Consider the following 26,411-nt stretch of genomic DNA (forward strand, 5'->3'; position numbering starts at 1 on the left):
GGTGGCTCATGCCTGTAATCCTATTGCACTTTGGGAGGCCAAGGTGGGCAGATCTCTTGAGCCTAGGAGTTTGAGACCTGCCTGGAAACCCAGTGAAACCCCGTCTCTAAAAAATGCAAAAATTAGCCAGGCATGGTGGTGCATGCCTATAATCCCAGCTACTCGCTCGGGAAGTTGAGGTGGGAAGATCGCCTGAGCGAAGTCGAAGCTGCGGTGAACCATGATCCCACCACTGCACTCCAGCCTAAGCAACCAAGTGAGACTTTGTCTCAAAAAAAAAAAAAAAAAAAAAAAGTTTAAATCTAACTTAATTTAGTTTAACTGTTGGCAAAGAATGAAATAATACTCGTACTGTTCTCAAGTACACATTTTACTGAATTAGACTTTGTTCCTGGATTACAATTGTGTGTGTGTGTTTGTGCTTGAACTTTAATATATGTCCATGTTTCTTGTTTGAAGCTTCTGAAATATCAGCTACTAGTTTCAAAACTCTCCCTTCTTTGGAGGCAGTTAGCATAACTACAAATCCAAACTAGAGATGACTGATAATTAAAGGGGAATCTAAAGATTGAATAACTAAGCCTCTAAGTTTGTAGTTGTGAAACTGAGGCTGAGAGAAGGAAAACGATTTAGCAAAGGCTGTCCATCTCTCTTTTTTTTTTTTAAGATGGAGTTTCACTCTATCGCCCAGGCTGGAGTGCAGTGGCACGATCTCGGCTCCCTGCAGCCTCTGCCTCCCGGGTTCAAGTGATTCTCCTGCCTCAGCCTCCCAAGTAGCTAGGACTACAGGTGCATGCCACCAGGCCTGGCTATTTTTTTTTGTATTTTTAGTAGATACAGGGTTTCGCCATGTTGGCCAGGCTGGTCTCGAATTCTTGACGTCAGGGGATCCGCCTGCTTAGGCCTCCCAAAGTGCTGGGATTACAGGCGTGAGCCACTGTACCCAGCCTGCCCATCTCGATAGCGGTAGAAACAGGGCTCAGGTCCTCGTCCCTTGGCTCTCCTTCTAAGCTCTTGCAATGACTGCCTCCTGATTCCCCCAAAGGCACATTAAATCATTGAGATGTGTTGAGCTTGGAGTCAAACTTACTGTTTTTTTAAAATAGCCCTGACACTTTTTCCCAATGACAATTAACTCTGTAAAAAACAAAAACCCTTAGGGAATTAAAATTTTCTGTAAACTCACTACAATGAATTCAAGTGTGAAGAGGGAAAAAGACTAGTATGGGTTAGACTTGGGTGTTTCCTTGAGACCTCAGCATTTTGGATTATTCGAGAAATGCCTTAGAGGCTTAGCTTTCCTCTGTATGGTTGTCCTTGGAATTGTCACCAAGCTCAAGGAGGAAACGGGGTTCACACTAATTGTTTTCAACAACTTTCCAGGGGGACTAGAGCTTGTTCTCTGTGGACAGGTTTTAAGATCCCAGCCCTTCTGCATCTCCACCCTAAGGAAGCCAGCTAAGACAGGTTACCCCAGGGAACAGGGGGAATCTCAAGGCAAGACATCTACACAGAAGGGTAATTACAGTCTTCAGACAGAATGGGGTTATGCTTAATTAATAGAGTTGTTTTTTTCCCAAGGAGCCAACACTTGCATCAGTTTTTCTGTGGATAAGATGGAAGAAAGCAGACATTTCTGAGTCTAGCAGGGGACTCTGAAGTTTTTCTTGGGACTATAATTTTAAAAGAAGCTGTGTGGCTAAATGCAAATGAATGAGCTCAGCCTTATTGAGCTCTGACCCCTGATCTGGCATTTACTTAGTATGGGGGAAAGAAAAAGAAGCTACCATTTTTCTAGAATTTTTCACGTCCCTGGAATCTTGGTGGCTACTTTACCTTTGTCATCTTATCTGATCCCTACACCAATGCTGTAAGGTATGAGAATCTTTATTTTATAGACAAAAAAAGAGGCATAGAGGGAGGTGACAAGCCAAGGCCACAGAGCCGGTCAGTGAGTCAAACCCAAGGCAGCAAGGGTTTAGTTGCTCACTTTCCTTCTAACATAACCAAGAGGCATCCCCTAGGGTTTTCTTTTCTTCCAGCTCTTGTAAGTCTCTCGGTAAAACAAGGAAAATATTTGGTATGGCCAAAGTGGAATTCTACTCTGTTTTTTTTTTTTTTTTTTTTGCTAAAAGGCATAAACCCACATTTGTTTTCTTCTGTCCTGAGCAAAATAGGCTCCATCCTTGGCATTTCAGCCAAAAGCCATCTTTTGGGGGGAATTTCTCCTTCCCCAGCATGCAAGGTTCCTCTACTCTTTTTTTTTTTAATTTTGAATTTCTGTGGGTACATAGTAGGTGTATATATTTATGGGATACGTGAGATATTTTGCTACAGACATGCAATGCATAATTACTGCATCATGGAAAATGGGGTATCCATTTCCTCAAGCATTTATTATTTGTCTTACAAATAATCCAATTATACTATCTTAGTTATTTTAAAATGTACAATTAAAGGCCAGGCACGGTGGTTCACGCCTGTAATCTCAGCACTTTGGGAGGCCGAGGCTGGTGGATCACCTGAGGTCAGGAGTTTGAAAACAGCCTGGCCAACATGGTGAAACCCCATCTCTACTAAAAATACAAAAAATTAGCTGGTCATGGTGGCAGGCGTCTGTAGTCCCAGCTAGTCAGGAGGCTGAGGCAGGAGAATCACTTGAACCTGGAGGTAGAGGTTGCAGTGAGCCGAGATTGTGTCACTGCACTCCAGCCTGGGTGACAGAGTGACACTCGGTCTCAAAAAAAAAAAAAAAAAGGCCGGGCACAGTGGCTCACACCTGTAATCCCAGCACTTTGGGAGGCCGAGGAAGGCAGATCATGAGGTCAGGAGTTCGAGATCAGCCTGGCCAATATGGTGAAACCCCGTCTCTACTAAAAATACAAAAAAAAAAAAAAAAAAGTTAGCAGGGTGTAGTGGCACGTGCCTTTAATCCCAGCTACTTGGGAGACTGAGGCAGAAGAATCACTTGAACCCGAGAGGCAGAGATTGCAGTGAGCTGAGATCATGCCACTGCACTCCAGCCTGGGTGACAGAGTGAGACTCCTTAAAAAAAAAAAAAAAAAAAAAAAAAAAACCAAAGTACAATTATTTTGACTATAGTCACTGTTGTGCTATCAAATACTAGGTCTTTTTCATTCTTTCTATTCTTTTTGTACTGACCCCTGCACTCTTAAACCCTCACATCATTCTATCCTTACAAATTCTATATTTGTTTGAGGCCCACTCTGAATGTTAAGGGGGTAGCATCTAACGAAGGCTCAATAAATTCTGGCTGCTGGGAATTCATACTGGACCCAAGCAAGACAGAGACACAGTGAGACAGCAGATTTCTCACTGAATTAAGCTGTTCTGGGATGCTCCTTCCTCCTGCAGCCACTGTAGTCAAGGGACACATTCATATCTCAGAAAGGAAGAGGCAGACAGGCCCAAAGCTCAGATGCAAGGCCCGAGACATATTTGCTGAGTTTCTACACTACTCCCAGGCAGTAAAACTTTCTGCTCTCCCATTCTTGATGCTGCCTGGAAACCCCCTAGCCCAGAATCCCTCTTACATCTCAAATGTATAGCTCTCCATTCCCTTTTCCTGGAGAGGCTAGGCTTCGTGACTGATGAGAAAACACTCCCCATATTCTCTTCAAATTAAATTAAATTAATAGCATTTGGTACTTATCAACCCCTTTCTCCCACCCTCACCTCTTTTTTACATATCACGTTATTAAATTCCCTTGCTATCCTTAAATTACTCATTTTATATATGCACTCATTTTATTTATTGATTTTTTTTTGTGGTGGGGGTACTGAGTCTCACTCTTGTCGCCCAGGCAGGAGTGCAATGGCACAATCTCTGCTCACTGCTACCTCCGCCTCCCGGGTTCAAGCGATTCTCCTGCCTCAGCCTCCCAAGTAGCTAGGATTACAGGTGCCCACTACCATGCCCAGCTTATATATATATATATATATGTATACACACACACACACACACACACATATATACATATATACAGACATATATACACACATATATACATATATACACACATATATATGCATATATATACACACATATATATACACACACATATATATATGTCGTTTATTTTTTTGAGACGGAGTCTCAGTCTGTCTCCTAGGCTGGTGTGATCTCAGCTCACTGCAACCTCCGCCTCCCGGGTTCAAGTGATTCTCCTGTCTCAGCCTCTTGAGTAGCTGGGACTACAGGCACGTGCCACCACACCTGGCTAATTTTTTGTATTTTTGGTAGAGATGGGGTTTCACCATATTGGCCAAGCTGGTCTCGAACTCCCAACCTTGTGATCCACCTGCCTTGGCCTCCCAAAATGCTGGGATTACAGCCCTGAGCCACTGTGCCCAGCCCTAATTTTCATATTTTAGTAAAGATGGGGTTTCACCATGTTGGCCAGGCTTTTCTCAAACTCCTGACCTCAGGTGATCCACCCGCCTCGGCCTCCCAAAGTGCTGGGATTACAGGCATGAGCCACTGTGCCTGGCACACTCATTTTATATATGGGGAAAATGAGGATTGCTAAGATTAAGTGATGTGTTGAAATATACACCTTAACAAGGGCAGGGACTCAAACGTCGGAACTTACGTTTTCCTCACCTAGGAAGCAAAGACCATATCTTATGCACTAACCTACTTAGTGCTTCATAAAGAGCAGTAGCTCTTTTTGAATGGAATGAAAGCTTTTCCTAATGATAAAAGCCAGCAGCACAAATCACATACGAGACACCCAGAGAAGCAACTCAACAGGGAGGGGACATGGACCAGATGGACCAGGGCTTTGCTGCATCCACTTTCTGTATTTTTACTGATAACCTACGAGGGTCAGTAAATCTCTCACCAATAATTTAAAAATAAGAACTTCAGGCTGGGCGCCGTGGCTCACACCTGTAATCCCAGCACTTTGGGAGGCCGAGGTGGGAGGATCACGAGGTCTGGAGTTCAAGACCAGCTTGACCAACATGGTGAAACCCCATCTCTACTAAAAAAATACAAAAATTATCTGGGTGTAGTGGCGCACACTTGTAATCCCAACTACTCAGGAGGCTAAGGCAGGAGAATTGCTTAAACCTGGGAGGCAGAGGTTGCAATGAGCCAAGATCGTGCCACTGCCCTCCAGCCTGGGCGACAGAGCGAGACTCCATCTCAAAAAAAAAAAAAAAAAGAACTTCAAATTTCAACAGGACCATAAACTTTATCTGTGAGCTTAAGGTAGGGAAATTGCTATCCTAAAATATTTGCATCTCACACTGAAATTCTTCCCTTCCATATACTTTGATATTCTTATTCCTTTATTCAACCATTTGGGAAATAGTGATTGAGTGTTTACTATGTGTCAGGCACAATTCCAGGCACTTTATCGACCGTCATTCTCTGCCTTCATTCATTCATTCCTCTATAAAGTCACTCATTATTTAACTGTGTGTAAGGCCTGGAATTTTCCTCGTTCTACATTTTTATTGAAATTTCTCTGGGATAATTAGGGAAGAAAGGAAGAAACCTAGGGACAATTTTCCCAGCCAGCTGCAAGAACCTGTCCTATTGGGGTGTTGGGTTTAAATGCCTAGAGCAGGAAAGGAGCTGAGTCTCAGCCATGCGTTTTACTGGTTGGGTGATGTGGGGAAATCACTTACCTCCTCAGAGCCTCAGTTTCATACTCTCCAAAACGGGGGTCACACACTTACTGCATAGGGCTGTGGAGGATCATATGGGAGGGAATTCAACTACAAGTGTCAGCACAGGGCCCGGCATAGCCAAAGCTCTCAACCCTTCACGGGGTGCTGATGTAAGTTATCAAGCAGCCTTCTTCCTGCCAACACCAGCAGGCAGGCAGCTCACACAGGCATCTTGACAGCATCAGGCAGCACATGATCTCCCCTGGTCACCTCAGGAAGGCTTCAAGGCAGGGTTACATTCGGGCAAAGCGAGCCCAATTGCAGCCTTTGTCTTTATCAGCCTGAGCAGCAACACAGTCTTGGGGGACAGGGCAGTGACATTCCAATTCTCTGACGGCACACTCAAGGGAGGGGATTCTTGGAAAGAAATGAGGGTAGCGGGGGCAGACCCACTTTGCTGCAGCTTTTTCTGCTTCCCTTGCATTTCCCTTTTGGGGAATTTCCATTTGCATCTCGCTCTGTTTCCAAAGCCTCCTAGGAGAGGAGGAGAGCTGCTTCTGTTTTCTGGCCTTTGTGATTCTGAAGAGCAACTGAGGCACCAAGGGGTTGGTGGGGTGGGAGGAGTTGTGACGGGGTTCCGGTGCCCCTCCCTGGGTGATCTACTTCTTGTGTCACAGGAAACCCTGACAGGGTAGGGGGATTACATGGCTTCTACCAGGCATGGAGATGGGCAAATATCCAGACATCTAGGATTGCTATGAGTGAATTTTTGTGCTCCCTTCCACCCAGTTCATAGGTTGAATGCCTGACCTCCAGTATGATGATTAGGAGGTGGGTCCTTTGGGAGGTAATTTGGTTTAGATGAGGTCATAAGGGTGGTGCCCCCGGATGGGATTCATGCCTTATAAGAAGAGACTCTAGAGAGAAGTCTCTGTTATAAGAGCGTACAGTGATAAGATGGCTGTTTGCAAGCCAGAAAGTGGGGCCTCAACAGGAATCAAATCAGCCTGCACCTTGATTTTGGACTTCCAGCATCCAGAATTATGAAAAATAAATGTCTGTTGTTTAAGTACCCAGCACGAGAAGACTAAGACAAATACTCAGAGCAGAATTTTCAAGAGAAGCAAAGCATTCCTGTCCTTTGAAGTTCCCATCTGTTTTCCAGCTATATAAACACCGCAGAGTGCATGATAAGTATGTTTGCTGCGTGAATGCAAGAACCCTCCTCTGGGAAAAGTCACAAACAAGCAACTTCACCCATTGCCTGACACAAAGGCAGCTTCCCCCTTGAATAATCTGGGATTGAAAATGAGTTCATTCAGCTATAAGCTCACCGAACGAACACCAAATTCAGCAACTGTGAGCAGTGCACTCTGTCCCTGCCCTTAATAAGTGAACAACCCAACTGTCTTCTAGAAGGGTTGATCACTTTGTAATTTTGTAATGGAAACCCTCAAAGGAGACCTCCAATAACGAGAACTTCTTTGTCTTTAGCATGGCCTGGGCCACTCACCGCATAGAGCATGAAGCTCTCATAGGTCTTCAGATTGGCGATGGGAGAACGTGACTTTGAGCTTTCAGCTTTTTATCTCTCTAAAATAGGACAGAAAATCTCAGCTCTGATATTCTCTGTGGGATTCCAGAACAACTTCCTTGAGTCTCAGTTTCCCCATCTGCAAAAAGAAAATAGTCACAGCACCTACTACCTCACAGGTTTCTGATAAGGATGGAATAAGTAATGCCTATGAGGGTGCCTTGCCAAATGTGCTACAGGTGTCGTTTGTGTGTTTTAGGGCCAAAAACCCACTTTGAAGCACGGACCCTTCATGGAAATTGCCCTTAACTGATTGGATGACCGTGGGCCAATTAAATGAACTCACAGGGCCTCAGTTTCCTCTTCCATGAGAGGTCATTTTGAGGTCTTTCAAAGGGTTGTGAGAATCAAAAGAAGGGCGCCCAGCACCACGCCCGCCGCGCACATACATGGCGTTCAGTAAGTGGTTCTCTCCCATGCACCGCGTCTGGACCTCATTTCTCCACAGAGAGTGGGTGGTAGGAATTTTCCAAATCGGCTCGATGTCCCCACTCCATCGCTTCATGCACTGGCCCATGACACACCCATAGTTTGGCGAAGTGCAGACTTGGAGAAACTTGGGGGAGAACGGAACCCAAGGCCCAGCCCCGCGCACGCGCGCCGCGGCCTTCGCCCAGAGCAGCGTCTGCTAGTTACCTTTCACCTACTTCGCCGCGACTCGCCGCGCGGGGTAACTCGAGGTCAGACTCGGGGCCCCGCGCGCTTGCGCGCCGCCCGCTGCCCGCCGCGGCTGGGAGTCCGGAGCTTTTATCTTGCGATGGTTTCGGTTCGGCTCTCAAATGGAGGGTGTGAGCTTTGCAGACGTGCCCTAATTTCTGGGTCTGGCGGGGCGACATTGGGCCCTCTGAGCTGCCACCCTGGCCCTGACGCCCCATTACTCGTCGTTCCTTCCTCCCCACCTCTGTTGTCACGCTCTCCCTTTTCCCACAGCTGGCCCCTATTCAGCTGTGCCGATTGCCCCACATCCCTTCTTCCTGCAAAAGGCAGATGGGAAGGGAGCTCTGTCTGGCCTATTCCGGACAGAGCTCCGGGCTTCCGAGTGGAGCATACGCCCGCGGAAGAGCCACGTGGGTGCAAACTAAATGTTCCCACTCCTGCTGGGGAGGGGCCGGACTTAAAGACCAGGTTTGAAATGAGAAGGCGCACATTTTCTGGTTTTTGTCTTCCAGATGGCTACATTGAAGACAGCTGGGGCTGCCGCACGCCTCGGGGTTACTGTCGGGCACCCGGCGGGCGGGGCCGGCGCTGGGGCGGGGGAGGGCTTCCTCGCCCTCAGAAACCACATTCGCAGAAACGCTTTTAACTGGCAAGGTTTCGAGTTCCCAACCACAGCACCCTCAGTGATGGTTTTCAGAAGACCTTGTTAGCTCCTCTGCTCCAGAGACCCATCCTTCGCTGACATCCCACCGATTTGGGAGCAGGAAAAAACAGACTCCTGCAAAATACCTCTTCTTCCAGTGCCCTGTACCCCTCTCTGCTTACTTCGAGTCCCTGCAGTCCAGCAACAACCCCAAACGAGTGAAGGGAGGAGACATAGGTTTGTCCAGGCTCTGCCACCGACGGGTGATTTGGGATGAGTCCTTCTCCAGTATCATTATCTTCAACTGTAAAACATGAGGGTTAGTCCGAATGATCTCCAAACCCTTCAGCATTAAAGTTAGGTGATGAATCCTAAGATTTTGCAGTTCTATAACGTCACATCTCCTCCGTTTCAGAGAGGGCCCGCAGGGAATCTTGTTAAGGACAACTGCCATCGAAGTTACAAGTTTGTTCTGTGATTGAAGAGTTTGAGGTCTTCTAGATTTCTTTGGCATGACGCATAACTATTTCAAGATACTAACATTTGGGCAGGGCGCGGTGGCTCAGGCCTGTAGTCCTAACACTTTGGGGGGCCGAGACGGGCAGATCACCTGAGGGTAGGAGTTAGAGACCAGTCTGGCCAACATGGTGAAACCCCGTCTCTACTAAAAATATAAAAATTAGCTGGGCGTGGCGGTACATGCCTGTAATCCCAACTACTCAGGAAGCTGAGGCAGAAGAATCGCTTGAACCCAGGAGGCGGAGGTTGCAGTGAGCTGAGATCACGCCACTGCACCCCAGCCTGGGCAACAGAGGGAGACTCCTTCAAAAAAAAAAAAAAAAAAGATATTAACATTTAAGGTTAAGAATGTAGGTCATTTCCCCAGAGGACTAACAGACTCGAGGGCACACACCCCAAATTTTATTTCTTTGACTCTGCCATTGCCCCCAGAACAGTATATAATGTAGCCAATTGTTGTGGATTTATTGTTAATGAATAAAATAAAATTTGTGACTAGCAGGGATAGGGGTCCTATGCTGTCATTTTAATATGAATAGAGTTTTTAAAAACTCACAGATAAATGTATCACATGAGAAAAAAATACAAACGTTGAACATAGAGCAGCAATGTTAATCTGATAAATCGTAAATAAGTCTATACATTTTAATAGAGATTAGTACAAAGACCTGTAATTAGTTTATAAAAAAACTACCAACATCATTACAAGGACAATGGAAATAATGTACCAATAAACATGGAGCTTCCTTATATTTCTACCTTATGTAATCCTCACGATGATGCTGTGAGTTAAGTCAATACACAATTATGGTTTCCATTTTACAGAGGAAGAAACTGCAGCTTAGAGAAGTTGAGCATCTTTCTCAAGGTCATGCAGCTAGCATGTGATAGAACTGAATCCAGCCGGGCGTGGTGGCTCATGCCTGTAATCCCAGCACTTTGGGAGGCTGAGGCGGGCAGATTGCCTGAAGTCAGGAGTTCGAGACCAGCCTGGCTAACATGGTGAAACCCCATCTCTACTAAAAATACAAAAAAATTTAGCCAGGCGTGATGGCACATGCCTGTAGTCCCAGCTACTTGGGAGGCTGAGGCAGGAGAATCACTTGAACCCACGAAGTGGAGGTTGCAGTGAGCTGAGATTGCACCACTACATTCCTGCTTGGGTGACAGAGCAAGATTCTGTCTCAAACAAACAAACAAACAAACAAAAAAACTGAATCCAGGGTTCCTAAGGCCAGATTTTCTGCTTTAGGAGAGTGCGTTTCAGTAATGGGTTTGTGTGTGTATGTGTTGGGAGTGGGGGAAGATGGGGAAGTGGAGAGATCAAATTTGTCTGGAAGTGGGAGAAGAGATGGGCATTTGTAAGTATTACTATTACATCTAATGTTTGTTGAACTTTACAATGTTCCAGATACTGGGTTAGCATTATGCATGCATTAATTCATTTAATTCTTCTAACAGTTTTATGAGATAAATAGTATTGTTGTCTCTTTTAGTGCAGTCAACAATACCCTTGATTAAATAAGAGAGCTGAGTTGCCTAAATTCTCATAAGAAGTGGTGAAGCAAGGATCCACCCTGGGATTGATGCCGGAACTTAAGGGGGACCTTTGTTTTAGGGGTTTCCACTGGCTGAAAGCCAGGAAAGAATCAGCAATGCAATTTGGGTTCAAGGAGCCAAAGGCACCTCAGATTTCATAACTAGAAATCCAGAGTAAAGAATATAGTGGGTGGTTTTGCTCTCCTGTGTTCTGGTCAGATCCCACCTGGAAGGCTGGGCTCAGGTCTGGGCATGGTGTACGAAGACATCTACATTAAGATGGCAGCCAGGAGAAGCAGCTTGTGGTTGTCCAAGATGCAATTGGCTCCCTCAGGGAGGAGTTGCATTTGTTTCCTCTAATCTCTGTCATCACCTTGGGATACTTCAGATTCATAAGGCCAAGCATAACATATGAGGCAGTGTGGTGTCATGAAAGCAGCGAGGGATTTGGTGTCAGACTGACGTGGTCCCGTGATCTTGACTCTGTTCACCCCTTCCCAACTAGATGACCTTGAGTGTATTCTTTAATTTCTCTGGTTCTCAGTGTTCCTAGTTATAAAATTGGGGGGAATCAGACCTACCTTGCAGTATTGCTGTGAGAACAAATTGAGATAATGTGTGTTTAATAACCACCCTTGGCCGGGTGCAGTGGCTCATGCCTGGAATGCCAACACTTTGGGAGGTGGAGGCGGGCGGATTATTTGAGGTCAGGAGTTCAAGACCAACTTGGCCAACACGGTGAAACCCCGTTTCTACTAAAAATACAAAAATTAGCCTGGCATAGTGGCTCATGCCTGTAATCCCAGCCATTCAGGAGGCTGAGGCACGAGGCTCACTTGAACCCAGGAGGTGGAGGTTGCAGTGAGCCAAGATCGTGTGCCACTTCACTCCAGCCTGGGCAACAGAACGAGACTCTATCTCCAAGAAAAAAAAAAATCCTCTTCTCTTTTCCATCTACATAGAAACACAAATGAGAATGAGTTTAATTTCTGGCCAATAATTTAATGAAGTCCTTAAAAAGGATAATTTTTTAATCTTTAGCAAGGTTTTTGAGTGACAGAAGTAGTGGTCTTTAAAAGTTTAGCCAGGTTTTTCTTTTTTCTTTCTTTTTTTTTTTTTGGAGACAAGGTCTTGCTCTGTTGCCCAGGCTATTGCTCAGTGTTGCAATCATGACTCACTGCAACCTCAACCACCTGGGCTCAAGTAATCCTCCTGTCTCAGCCTCCTGAGTAGCTGGGACCACAGGTGCATGCCACTGCACCTAATTTTTTAATTTTTGTAGAGATAGGGTCTCAATACATTGCTCAGGCTGGTCTTGACCTCCTGACCTCAAATGATTCTCCCACCTCAGCCTCCCAAAGTGTTGGGATTACAGGTGTAAGCCACTGCACCCAGCTGGCCAGATTTTTAAACAGCTGGTTAGAGAGAACTTAATGGACTTTTCTGCATTATGGGACAAGAATTTGGAGTCTGGGGCAATCTGGAGTGAAGGCGTAAAGAGGAAAGATAGTAGGGGCTATGGTCTGAATGCATGTGTTTCCCCAAAATTAACATGTTTCAACTTAATCTCCAATGCAATAGTATTAAGACGTGGTCTTTGGGAAGTGTTTAGGTCATGGGGAGAGATCCCTTATGAATGGGATTAGTGCCCTTATAAAAAGGACTAAGGGAACTTATTTGTCCCTTCCACCTTGTTAGGATACAGTGAGAAGGTACCATCTATGAATCAGAAAGTGGGCCCTCATCTGAACATGACTATGCTGGCACCACGATCTTGGACTTCTCAGCCTCCAGAACTGTGAGCAACAAATTTCTATTGTTTATAAATTACCCAGCATAAGATATTTTGGTATGGCAGCCTGAATGGACTGAGACACTAGGAAAAAGGAAGACAGAGAAAGATTAAGGAATTCAGCAGGAGGCCAGATCTTAAAATGTGGACCTGGTCCAAGGCCTTAAAGAATAGAGATGACTGATACTGAATTTAAAATTGATTGGGTTCTGGGAGGCGGAAGTTGTGGTGAGCCGAGATCTCACCATTGCATTCCAGCCTTGGCAACAAGAGCGAAACTCCATCTCAAAAAATATATATAAATAAATAAAATAAAATTGACGGTTTTTTTGTAATGTAAAACCTCCTTTTTTCCAAACTTTAGTAAATGTCACTACATACGTGAACGCCTCTATGTTTCCTGTGAGTATTAATTTGAGTTAAACATCTGTGAGATACAATGTGGACTACAGCAAAACAATCCCTTACGAGAATAATTCTGAAGAAGCGGGTGTTGGGAGCCTGAGCTAATCAAGAAATATAAGGAACCCTTTGGAATTCAAAGAAGTCTTGGGAAGATTATTTGGTTTACCATAATCCATAGAAAAGGAGGTCTAAACCACTTATTTCCATCTGAGGGGTCAGGATAACTCCAGCTGGCGTCTGAATTTCAGATGTAAAGAACCTAGCATAGAGTAGGCACTTCAAAAAGTGAAATTTAAACAATTTAATTGATTGAATCCTTATGGAGTTTTTTTTATGCCAGGAACAATTCTAAGCACTTTACATATATAACACTTTTAATCCTCATTATAACTCTATATGTAATATTATTACCCCACTTGAAAAATGCATACACTGAGTCACAGAGAACGTACCACAGTTAGCAAGTGGTGATACCAAAGTTCAAATACACGCACATCTATATTCTAACTAATAACTATTGTGGTCTCTGCAACTATAGCTGGGGTTACTCTGCACTGCCAAGCTGATGCAAGACTCCCTGTCCTCTGGGTGTAGGCACAATTTTAAGCTTATTGACCACCGACTGTGGAAGAGGTTCCAACAGGCCAGGAAGTTATCAGGAGGGGAGGAAGTGGAGAAGTAGCTTCAAGCCTGGAGGCTTTCTGCCCATGGAGCATGTCCAGTGTGGCCAAGGAAGACATTGTCTTCCCTGGCTGTTTGTTCTCTAAGCTAGAAATTATCTTAAGGAGATAGTAATGTGCAAAAAGTGATTGCTTTCCTGGCTGAGATGTCCTGAGGGGGATGGAAGTAAACAGACTTTGAAGGGATGGGATACTTAGGATGGCTGGAAGGCAGCCCAGGGGCTCTAAGGGGATACAAGAGAGGGCACTGCAAGGGGACAGTGATGTCACCAGGACACAGCGTCCCCCGAAGCCAAGGGAAGCAGTAGCTTAGTGGCTTATAGGACTGTGCCACCCTTTTCCACTCCTAGCACTCACCCTCCAGGCAACCTCAGGTGGGCTCTTCAGGCCTTTGAGAGATGCCAAGGATCATGGAATTGGCTTGGAGGGAAAAATATTACGGAAATCTAGGAGATGCTTGGCAGAGATGCCCCCCGCCCCTCCCCCCACCAAAAAAAAAAAAAAAAAGAAAGCTCTTTGTGGGAACTGTGGCCATAGATTGCCATTTGTTGGAAGACCCAAAGAAAGCTAGTATAGTAAAACAGGCCCAAGTTTGGAGACTGTTGTTAATTAATTTCTGTAAGCCTCACTTATCTCAAGTATAAAATGAGGATAATGACACCTACCTCACAGGGCTATTTATAAGATAAAATCAGAGAATGCAGGTGAGGATGCTTTGAAACTATAAATACACCACAGAAATGTTATTTGCATTGCTGAGAGAAACGGTGTTTGGAACATTGTTCATAATCAATCAACTCAATTTCCAGCTATATTTTGTTAGTCAAAATCCAATCCCACCCCCAAAGAGAAATCAGTGTCCCCTCATCAAAACTGAAAAGAAAAACACTTCGATTTGTGATTGGTTTGCATCAGCTTATTCCCAACAGATACTCCATAATTTTTTACACTGGATCTTTCCCCTCTGCTGCTAGCTACAAAGAGAGATTAGATGAGCCATCTGGCTGATAGGGAAAGTGCTTTCTCATCTTTTAAAGTATCTTCCTCATCCATCAAAGGGCTCAGCGTGATTGGATGCTTCTCTCATTTGCTCCCTCTTTTCTTCTGCTGGCAAGTCTCTGTGCCTTTCAAATTGTAAATAATTTCCCAGACACAGATTACCTTCTCTTGGGCCCTCCTGCACCCACCCCATCAACTGTCCCTTAGCTACTGATGCATTTTTCCTCTCACATTCTGGCACCCCCAAGCTTCCAAATAAAGATATTTAATAGCCATTCCTGCTCTGTAACAAGAAATCAATATACTAAAGGAAAATATAGATTTGGGGATGGAACAAAAAGGTTCTAGGAAGCAGAACATCTGTCGCCTTCATAAATTGTGCCAAAGCTTCTCATAAATGAGACAGTAAGTTCAGAGTTTCCCCTTTGATCTCTTTCACTTCATAGACATTAAAGGTAAAGGGCTATGACTCTTTGTTTTGTACTCATTTGCTAGATTCAGTTACCAAATACGTTTACGAGAAATATAGGAATTAAAAAACCTACAACTGGGAAACATCAGTCATGAATGCAGTGTCATTAAGAGGCAAATTAATTATAATCAGAGTGTAAAAACAGTGGGCCTGAGGAAGAGAGATTATCCTTTTTAAAGTTGATATAAATGAAGTCTACAAACTGATAAACACTCAAAGCAGTCAATGTAGGTTATTTTATTCTCGAAACTGCTGCGGCTTGGACTTTTACCAAGTCCACTCTTCCATCCATAACCAGGATTTAATAATAACTATAATTATTAAATATTTATTCTGAGCATTGGGCTAGCATCTTATGTACTTTATCTCTTTCAATCTTCATAATAATATCTCGTGAAGTAGCAGCCTTGAAGATGAGGAAGTCGAGGCGATGGGCTGTTAGCCACTTTGCCCAAACTCCCCATTCTGATAAGCAGCAGGGCTGGCATGTGAACTCAACTTGTCTAACTCCAAAGTTCAGGCTCCGAAGTATTATTTAGAGTTCCTTCCCTCATTTCTGACATCGTATCTTCATTCAAATTTCCCCTCCATTTTTGGCTTCTGTACTTCTCATTCTAATAAATTACTTTTATAAATATTGCTTTATTGAACAAAGCCAATAGTTGTAATTACAAGAAAAACAACAATATCAGTTATCATTGGAGGGTTTACTGAATGTCTGTCCCTGAGCTGGACCCTCACAAACACAGTTAAATTCAGGTTTGAGGAATCCTGTACTCACATCTATTCTTCATTATCATCAATGTGTCAAGAAATAAGGGAAGAAAAATGAGAGAAAAACAAAACAACACTGGACTGAGAATCAAAAGTCCTGGAATTCTTTACTTGCAAAATTAAAATAACAGCCACTTTCTGTTTACTTTACAAAGTAATTGTGAGGCTTAAATTAGATAATGCATTTAATCATGCTTTGTAAACTAGTCAGATCTCTACAAGATGTTATAGTGAGCTATGTCAGTATTTAGTGTGTGATCTTGGCAAGCCATCATCTCTGAAGCTCCGTTTCATCACGTGAAATGGGAATCATAGTTCCTACCACTCAAGGTTGTGAGGATTAAGGACTGCCTGGTCCACAGGGCAGGGTGATTGGATCTGTATTTCACTGATACACTTTTAAAGTTGGTTTTCAAGACTGCTTTCTTTCCAAGTGCTTTTCTTTCTCTTGTTCCTAATTATTTTCTGGCAATTTCTTCCACTCTCATCCCTGAGTTGAAGCACTCAGCTTTCTGGCCACCTCTGCATTTGTTACAGGATGGAAAGTCTTGACTGTGAGTTGTCTAGGTTCTTGGCACATTGAACAAAGAATTGAACAAAATGCACAAAGCAACAAAAGAATGAAGCAATGAGAGAAGACAGAAACAATGAAAGTGCAGATTTATTGAAGTGAAAGTTCATACTCCACAGAGTGGGAGCAGGCTCCAGCAAGCGGCTCTAGAGCCCCAACTACAATGTTCTTCTACTTGAGATGGAGTCTCACTCTGTCATCCAGGATGGAGTGCAGTGGTGTGATCTCAGCTCACTGCAACATCCGCCTCCCAGTTTAAGTGATTCTCCTGCCTCAGCCTCTCGAGTAGCTGGGATCACAGGTGTGCACCACCACACCAGGCTAATTTCTGTTTTTTTATTGTTGTTGTTGTTGGTAGAGATGGGGTTTCACCATGTTGGCCAGGCTGGTCTCCAACTCCTGGCCTCAAGTGATCCGCCCACCTCAGCCTCCCAAGGAGCTGGGATTACAGGCATGAGCCACCAAGCACGGCAGGATTGCCATGTTCTTTAGAGTTTTTATTAAACTAAAAGAATTTGGTAACACCCCTAGGTACCCTTTAGAGGCCTCCAACTGGTTACACCCTATGAAGAACTGGCCTGCGGCCAATCAGAGGCTGAAGTGGAGACTTGGCCTGTGGTCAATCCGAGGCTAAAGTGGAAACTTCTATCTTGTTATCGCAAGAGTGAGGATGTGGCCTGTATGCTGCCTAATCTTGCCTAGAACTGGTTGCACCTGCTGTTCTTTTGCTATTTGTAGCATAACAAGTATCTTAACCCTTGGTTACCCTAACTCCCTATTTTCCTGTCTCACATTCACTTCCTTAAGGAGCCAACTGGCACACAGAAGCCCAACCATCACTTTACCTACAAGACTCCCACGCCTCTAGTCTGTGCTACCAATCTCCCCAGTTTCTAACTTTTCTCTTTTCTGAGATCTTCTAGCCCCATACTTGGGATCTTGTTAAAATCCAGCTTCTGATTTAGCAGGGCTGGGGTTGAGCCTGATTTTGCAGTTCTAGCCAGCTTCCAGGTGATGTCCATGCTGCTGGCCAACGAATTACACTTGAGAAGCGAGGATCTAGCTTAAATGCTACACCAGAAATCACCTGACCAGCATCTCTCAGATCCTGTAATCTTCACAGCCGTTTACTGGATCTTTTCAAAGAGACTGTCATAGGCTCTTAACCGTCTGGACTTGTGTGACAGAAGCCACTAACCTACTCCTAATTCCGTCTCTTTCTCAATGGTGATAAAGCCTCCTCTACCCCCATTTTTAGGTAGGCACTTGGCCATCCGGAATAAAACACAAAGTGTCCTCGTCTTCCGTCCAGCTAGGAATGGCCATGTGACTACACTCTAGATATAAGCAGAAATAGTTTGTGATACTTTTGGAAAGTTTCCTTAAAGGGAGGGAATAGGCCATTTTCTCTCCTTTTCTTCCTTCCTGTTGGTTGCAATGGGGTCATGGTGACTGAAGCTCAACAGTCACCTAAGGCCAAGAGGTGGGTGTGGCAAGCAGAGCAGTAGTGTGGAGCAAACCTGGCTTCTCCAGACTTCTTTCACACGAGAGGGAAATACGAGGCTTTTCCACTTAAACCGCTGATATTTGGGGTTCTCCATGTCTCACAGTTTAATCCTAACTAATAGATGCTGCTCACTAATGAACTCCCCTCCATGTCTCTGTCCAGCAGAGCCAGCTCAAGTGTTCCACCCTAGCCTCTGAGGGGTATGACAGTTTCAGCACTCCCCCAGCCTCTACCTGAGGTCTTCCCTCAGCCCCAGGTTTTATCATTTTCTACGAAACTCTTTTCTCCTCCCAATCCCTGCCTCAATTGTCCTCTAGGAATCACCTGGTAGTTTTGTTTGAAATACAGACTAGAGTTTTTCTGGTCCTAGGCCTAGCAGGGGTCCAGCAATCTGCATTTATCTGGAGTGATGTTGATGCAGGTGGTTTGTGGACCAAATATTGAGAAACACTGCCCAAAGCTTTTTTTTTTTCTTTTTGGCTAATTTATAAAATTAGGAACTGTTTCAATCATACAGAAAAAAAACAGAGTAGCATAACAAATACCTTAGTACCTACCACCTAGCTTTGTCAAATTTTACTTATTTTAAGTGTTGTAAGCTATGCCACACTACATGAATTAACAAAAATGTATCTATTGTTCTGTTGATGGACATTTAGTTTTGTTTGTTTTTTTTTTAAACCAAACTTTGGCTATTAAAGATAATGCTGGAATTAACATTCTTGAATGTAGCTCCTTGTGCACACTTGGGAACATTTGAAATATACTCCACCTGCAGCTTATGCTTGCATCACAATTATACAAGGCACTTTATATATATTACTCGACTTTGAAATCTATTTTTTTTTTTTTTGAGACGGAGTCGTGCTCTGTCACCCAGGCTCAAGTGCAGTGGCACGATCTTGGCTCACTGCAACCTCTGCCTCCTCGGTTCAAGTGATTCTTCTGCCTCAGCCTCCCAAGTAGCTGGGATTACAGGCATGTGCCACCCTGCCCAGCTAATTTTGTATTTTTATCGACTTTGAAATTTTATAACAACCTTGAGAGAGGACACAGGAAAAGCCTTATGATCCTTATTTTCCAGGACAGTAAACAGCAGCTGAAAAACGTGAAGCGTATTTCTCAAATCAACCTGCAAGAAAATAGAAGAAGCAGAACCTGAAGCCAGGATTGTGGGGTCTGGGTCCTTTGCTTCTAGCCCAGCTCTTCTTCCTCTAATTGGTCTAATCACCAATCCACATGTTCTTTCTTGCACCAATGCATTCATGTGTCTTTATCATTCACATTTCAAACAACTAGTATGGTAGACATTGCTGGTTGCCTATCTAATATTTATTTGTCCTTTCTTCATTGTTAGCAGAGCTTTAGTTTTGTTTGGGATGGCAATATGCCTAGTTTTTATTTTTTAAAAAAGAAACATTACTCCCCATTTCCCACAGTGCTGGGCAGGAGTGGGAGTGGGGTGGAAGACTCTGTGACTCAGGTTTGCCACTGAAGCTACGAGAAAGTCTGCTGGGAAGTCACCAGAAAGTCTTGTTTTTCTGATGTCTGTGTTGTCGTCCCCTTCCTTCTTAGCGTGTTTCTGCTTCTTTTTGTCTGAAACAAGGATGAGAGGCTGGAGGTAGAGCCTCCACCTTGAATCATGAAACTGAGGCCACATGTGGAGTCTGTCAAAGCAAATCAACAGGGTGTATTGGTTTGTTAGGGCTGCTGTAATAAAATACCACAGACTGAGTGGCATAAACGACTCACAGTTCGTGGAAGTCCAAGATTGAGGTGTGGGAAAGTTTGGTTTCTCCAGAGGCCTCACTCCTTGTCTCACAAATGGCCACCTTTTTGCTGTGTCCTCAGATGACTTTTCCTTTTTGTGAACTTTCCCCTGGCGTCTCTCTGTGGGTCCAACTGCCCCATTAGATTGGATGGGGGCTCACCCTACCAGCCTCATTTGAATTTAATTACTACTTTAAAGGCCCTATCTCGAAATAGGTCACTTTCTGAACTCCTGGATTTAGGATTTCAGCATATGAGTTTGGAGGAGAGGGACACAATTCAGCCCGTAACACAGGGAGAACCCAAACCCTAGGTGGCATCACGGGGCCTCCATACCAGCCTCAGTGCCCACCTGTAAGGTTCTGTGTACATGAGAGAAATAAACTTGTTTTGGATTACGCCTTCATAGTCAGGTTTTTGTTCAGGGCAGCCAAATACAATCCCTAACTGATACAAATAATTTCATTTCATTCGTTTGTGTTTGCTCCTCTCTTTCTTTGAGTCCTTTATGGACTGGGGCCGTCTCTTGCGTTAGATCAGATTCTTGGACTATGCTGGTCTGTATGTAGGTAATGATAGGTAAGTGTTTTGGGCTAATTAACTAAAATTCCATCTTTAAGCTGGCAAATTCCAGGCAATTTGCGGCCCTCCCAAATCCATTAAGTTGAATGATTCTGATTCTCTGCCACAAGATCATCTAATTTTTACTTTAATCTGACTTTCAAAAAGTTTCTCTGGCTAAGAATGCAAGTGAGTTATCATATGTGAAATAATGATTTAAACATTGCCTTCGTAAACTTAGACCTTTGTGTATGTAAGTTTTAAGTAGTAACATAAGCCGTAACATTGAAAGTAAGATCCAATAAAATAATCATTTATTTCTTTGAAAATTAGGGTTCATTTCTAAGGCTGGAAATTCAAATGATACAGAAAGAGGTTTTGACAGTTCTGCTGAAATGTATCTAGAGAAACTTCTGTTTTGAATAAAGTGAATTATTGTTCATCGATATTTCACTTGAACCCTGTCAGCATCCTCTTGATAACTGCATACTTCTTTTTATGCTTGTCTTCAGGAACGCTGAGCTAACTCACAGTAGGGCTTTGTTGAAATACTAATAATATGATTGGCATGCATTTTGTAAATATAAAATACTAACCAGATGCACAAAACAATAATATGGCACTATCTAGGCAAAAACATGCTGTCTGATGCAACCCTGGAAGAGGCATTAAAGTATTATAAAAATAGTCATCTAGCTATGTTCAATGTACAGTCAAAGTTAAAATTCTAAATGTGTGTTTTGGTGATACCATGAAATATATTTTATTTTTTATTTTTATTTTATTTTTTTGAGATGGAGCCTTGCTCTGTCACCCAGGCTAAAATGCAGTGGCGCGATCTCAGCCCACTGCAACCTCCGCCTCCCAGATTCAAGCGATTCTCCTGCCTCAGCCTCCTGAGTGGCTGGGATTACAGGCGCCCGCCACTGGGCCCAGCTAATTTTTGTATTTTCAGTAGAGATGGGGTCTCACCATCTTGGCTAGGCTGGTCTTGAACTCCTGACCTCGTGAACCACCTGCCTCAGCCTCCCAAAGTGCTGGGATTACAGGCGTGAGCCACCACGCCTGGCCAACTATTTTATTTTTTAATTTTAAATTGTTACTGTCTAGTAGTGTATAGTCTTGCCTGTAATTTAAACAATAATTCACTTAGGAGTATGAAGTTCATACTTAATAGTACAGTCATTCATACAGAATCAACTATACCATTATAAATAAATAGTTAAAAATTAGTATTAACAGTTTATAGATGGGCTGTTGTTTATGAAAACAAATGTTAAAACTATGAAAATGGACATTAGAGCCTGATCTCTCTTCAAACAAAAAATTCTTTGCTTTTCCAGCAACACAGAGTTGTTTTTTGTTTTGTTTTGTTTTGGCTTGGTTTTTTGGTTTTTTTGAGACAGGGTCTCACTCTGTCATCCAGGCTGGAGTGCAGTGGCACAATCACAGCTCACTACAGCTTTGACCCGCCAGGCTCAAGTGCTCTTCCTTCCTCAGCCTCTCAAGTAACTGGCACTATAGGTGTGCACCACCATGCCTGGCTAACTTTCAAAAAATGCTTCGTAGACATCAGGTCTAGCTATGTTGCCCAGGCTGTTCTCAAATGCCTGAGTTCAAACAATCCTCCCCTGCCTTGGCCTCCCAAAGTGCTGAGAATACATTGCACCTGGCTCAGTTCATTCATTAATTCAACAAATATTTAGATGACTATTATATGCCAGGCATGAGGAAAGGGACTAAAGAGAGTTGTAAGGATTAAATGGGACAACATACATGAAAACATCCTGTATGCTCTTGGTTGCTGCTAAGGAGAATCAATAACAGAAGGGCCCCAGAGACATAGAGAGGCAGTCTAGAATAAAGATGGAAATAATGCAATAGTCTATTCTGATAAGGGCGTTGAAATGGAAAGTGAGAATTTGGGGACTGATCTCTGTAACAGTGGGCAAATTACTGCAGTGCCTTAGGAAGGTAAGCAAGGCCAGAGAAAAATGGAACTGTAATGGGATGGAGGATTTGGGATAATGGATCAAAGAAGATGAACTTCTACCATGAAGAGTTTGAGAACATGCTTGTCCAGTGATCACCAGACCTGATAAAGAGGACTTTAACTGACCATGAAGTGGGAGGGGAAAGATGCCTAGATAAACCTGTTAAACCTGTTACCATGGAGTAGGTATAGTTCAGAGAGAGGAGAAATGGTATAGGAGTTACCTAGTGAGTCACATGAAAAAAGAAGTGGGATAGGACTTGGAAACAATACTTTGAGCTTCATAAATCCATATGCCAATGGGTAGTACCTAGGTAATAAACAATGTGCACTAGAAATTATAACAGAGGGCAGTAAATGGAATCTTTTAAAGCCTGTTGAGCCATGGTTGTATGGGAATCAACCTGCCGGCAGTTCCTATTGCATCAGATAAGAGGGCGTCTATGATACTGAATGTGAATTACCTACCATGGTGCCTAGCACAGAGTGGTTATTATTTGAAATAGAAAAAAAAATAGCTATAAAGCCCTCGCAAATTCCTTATCCTCCCATCGCCCTTGCTCCTATCCCAGTACATACACCACAATCTATTCAATTTTGCAAGCCTAGAAACCCAACACTCTCCTGTGTTTATGAAGAGGAGCAAATGCCAAGTCTTGTTGCTTCTACCTCATAAACTATTTTGGCATCGCCCCATTTTTCTGCCTTCCTACTATTACCACTTTATTATAATACCATCATTTCTGGGGGGCCATTGTTTTAAAACAAAATCGATTTGTGTCACTTTCTGCATAAGACCCATCGCTATTTCCTATCACTCTGGGTAAAAACAAAGACAACACTTGGACATAGCCCGTAGCACCCAATTGTTCTGGCTGCCGCTTGGCTCTCCAGCCTCATCTCTCTGTCATTTTCTGCTCACCTTTGATCCTAAAATATGTCAGGCTCCTTCTCGCCTTACGTCTTTGCATGTGCTATTGCATTTGCCTAAAACACTTTCCCCTGCCATCTTTGCCTAGTTAATTCCTATTTATCTTTCAGATCCCAGTTTACCTGCTGATTTTCTTTGGCAAAGCCTCTCCTGACCACCTATACTAAGGCAGTAATCCTATCATACACCTTTGAGCATCTTTTGCTTTCCCTCATCATAGTTTATAACTAGTTTTTTTGTGAAATTATCTTTTTTTTTTTTTTTTTGAGAAGGAGTCTTGTTCTGTTGCCCAGGCTGGAGTGCAGTGGCATGATCTTGGCTCACTGCAAGCTCCGCCTCCTGGGTTCATGCCATTCTCCTGCCTCAGCCTCCCAAGTAGCGGGGACTACAGGTGCCTGCCACCAAGCCTGGCTAATTTCTTTGTATTTTTAGTAGAGACAGGGTTTCACCGTGTTCTCTAGGATGGTCTCGATCTCCTGACCTCGTGATCTGCCCACCTCGGCCTTCCAAAGTGCTGGGATTACAGGCGTGAGCCACGTGAAATTGTCTTTTAATGGCTCTCTCTCCTCCACACTATAAACAACATTATGGGCAGGGATCATGTTTGTTTTGCTCACTGATGTTGCCCTAAAATCTAGCAAAATGCCAGGCAAATGACGAGATTCTCACTGTACGTTCGTTAAATAAATAGAGCACCTGTAATCTGTATCTGATTGAAAGATTATATTGTTTACAAAACTACTGCAATACTAGATGTTGCTAGTGGAGGAGGCTGTGCATGTGTAGGGCCAGGGAGCATATTGGAACTCACTGTACTTTCTGCTCAATTTTGCTGTGAACCTAAAACTTCCCTAAAAATGTCTTTTTTTTTTTTGAGGTGGAGTTTCACTCTTGTTTCCCAGGCTGGAGTGCAGTGATGCAATCTCAGCCCAATGCAACCTCCGCCTCCTGGGTTCAAATGATACTCCTGCCTCAGCCTCCTGAGTAGCTAGGATTACAGGTGCGTGCCACCAAGCCTGGATAATTTTTGTATTTTTTTAGTAGAGATGGGGTTTCACCATGTTGGCCAGGCTGGTCTCGCCCTCAGCTGATCTGCCCGCTTCAGCCTCCCAAAGTGCTGGGATTACAGGCATGAGCCACCACGCCCAGCCCAAAACAGTCTATTAACAATTAAAAAGAAAACTATTATGAAAAATTTATACACAATTAGGGAGCGGCCAGGCATGGTGGCTTAGGCCAATAATCCCAGGAGCCCGAGGCGGTGGATCACCAGAGGTCAGGAGTTCAAGACCAGCCTGGCCAACATGCTGAAACCCCCTCTCTACTGAAAATACAAAGATTAGCTAGGCGTGGTCATGATCACCTGTAATCCCAGCTGCTTGGGAGGCTGAGGCAGGAGAATCACTTGAACCCAGGAGGCAGAGGTTGCAGTGAGCTGAGAGCTCGCCACTGCACTCCAGCCTGGGTGATAGAGCGAGACTCCATCTGAAAAAAAAAAAAAAAAATGCAGAGAATAGTATAATGGATCCTCATGGACCTACCACCTTAGATCTTAATATAATTTGAGTGTTTGAGGAGACTCTTGGAATCGTTTCTTTTTTAATTGAGTTCAAATTTCATGACTGATATCACGAGAATAAAATGATTTACTTACATATCCGGTGCAAGTGATAAATGATCATTCCTTTGCCTTCTGGATTTTGGATTTTTGTGTCCCTAAAGGATCCTAGCACCCTTTCCCAGCTCTCTGAGTTTGGTGGAACAGCAGGGCACGTGGCATTGACCACTTTGCTATGTTATTTGGATATCAGAGTGCACTGGTCATCTCAAAAGCATTTGAAACCGACATGAAAACCTTAATTCATTTCAATGACCACTTACCCTTACACTTCAGCACTTTTGGACAAAAGCACAGACAGCCACTGTGAGCTATAAAAAAAATAATAATGATTTGAAAACAGAATGACTAAGATTTTTACCCAAAGAAACACAGTTCCTTGAATGTTTTGGGCTGCATCCCACTCCCCAGGGTTTTTGTACTTGCTGTACCTCTGTCCAGATGTTGCTCCTGTCTGGATCGACTAAACCCCCATTTACCCTTCAGATCTCAATTTGAGTGACCCTTTTCCTGGGCAGCCATGGCCTATCCTCCTCCCCGCCCCCAGCCCCCGACATAGATGACCTTCTCTGTGTTCCAGAGTTACTCTTTGCTAACCTCTGACCCACTTGTCTGTCTTCCCAGCTGTCTGTAAGGTATGTGAGAGAAGAACCACTGATCTGTATAGTGGGGACTTATAATGTAGGTATTAAGTAACAAGATACAAACTTTGGAACTTGAGGCCTGGATTCAAATATGATCCCAGCACTTACTGGCTGTGGGGCCCTAGGCAAGTTCTTAAATCTGAGCCTCAGTTTTGTCATACCTTATGTGACGATACTAATACCCACATCACAGAGTTGTCATGAGGTTCGTGAGACATTATGAGTATAAAGCAATTAGAAGAGTGAGTTCCTAGCTTAGAGTTAACACTCAATAAAGATAGGCAGAATGAAAGAAAAACAGAAAGAAAAGAAAGAGGAAAAAGAGGAAGGGAGTAGAGTGAATGATTGCCCAGGCAAAAAGCCAACATGAAAATTCCCCACAACTGAGAGATTCTAATCTTGAGGATTGCTCTTCTCTATTTAGCTATGGCCAGATTACAGGAACCTTAACGTTTTGAAGTTCAAAGTGTATAGTTTTCAACTACATGTTTGCACTCAAGACTTTTATGGAGAAAAACAAGTTTTTCAATTCTTTTAAAGCCACTACCCTGAAGGGGAATGCACGGGGCTACTTTCTCATTTCTCCTCAGGGGCTGATGTGATTTTCATCTTTCTGCTATGCTTTTGGACTCTGGGGCTCATCCATACTTAGATGGCCTCATGTCCTTATTTATTTGAAAATTATATTGACTGAGCACCAACGAGTACAGAGCATTACAGCTAAAACAAATATGAAATAATATGGTCTTTTCATGGCTGGGCACGGTGGTTCATGTCTGTAATCTTAGCACTTTGGGAAGCCAAGGTGGGTGGATCACCTGAGGTCAGGTGTTCAAGACAAGCCTGGCCAACATGGTGAAACCTCGTCTCTACTAAAACTACAAAAAATTAGCTGGGTGTGGTGGCATGTGCCTGTGGTCCCAGCTACTCGGGAGGCTGAGGCAGAAGAATCACTTGAACATGGGAGGCAGAAGTTGCAGCTGAAATTGTGCCATTGCACTCCAGCCTCAGCAACAAGAGCAAAACTCTGTCTCAAATAATAATAATAATAATGATGTGGTCTTTTCAACTTTGCCTGCCTGTATCACCCAGAGTTTGGCAA

At 43.6% G+C, this 26,411-nt stretch overlaps 2 long non-coding RNA genes across 2 annotated transcripts in view; one reads left to right on the plus strand and one right to left on the minus strand.

Moving 5' to 3' along the window:
- LOC134807642 (uncharacterized) overlaps positions 1-24,978 on the minus strand; it is a 99,536-nt gene extending 74,558 nt beyond the window's left edge. The window contains exons 1-2 of the long non-coding RNA XR_010148602.1: positions 24,929-24,978; positions 8,717-8,838 (exon numbers count right to left, since the gene is read on the minus strand). This is a non-coding gene — a long non-coding RNA (uncharacterized LOC134807642). The remainder of the gene's footprint in view (positions 1-8,716; positions 8,839-24,928) is intronic.
- LOC129135974 (uncharacterized) lies at positions 7,918-12,778 on the plus strand. The gene is made up of 3 exons (XR_008537164.1): positions 7,918-8,020; positions 8,404-8,890; positions 12,291-12,778. It is a non-coding gene; the product is annotated as an uncharacterized LOC129135974 (long non-coding RNA).
- Positions 24,979-26,411: the final 1,433 nt, after the last annotated feature.

The sequence above is a fragment of the Pan troglodytes genome, chromosome 11, assembly GCF_028858775.2.
Source record: "Pan troglodytes isolate AG18354 chromosome 11, NHGRI_mPanTro3-v2.0_pri, whole genome shotgun sequence".
Taxonomy (NCBI): domain Eukaryota; kingdom Metazoa; phylum Chordata; class Mammalia; order Primates; family Hominidae; genus Pan; species Pan troglodytes.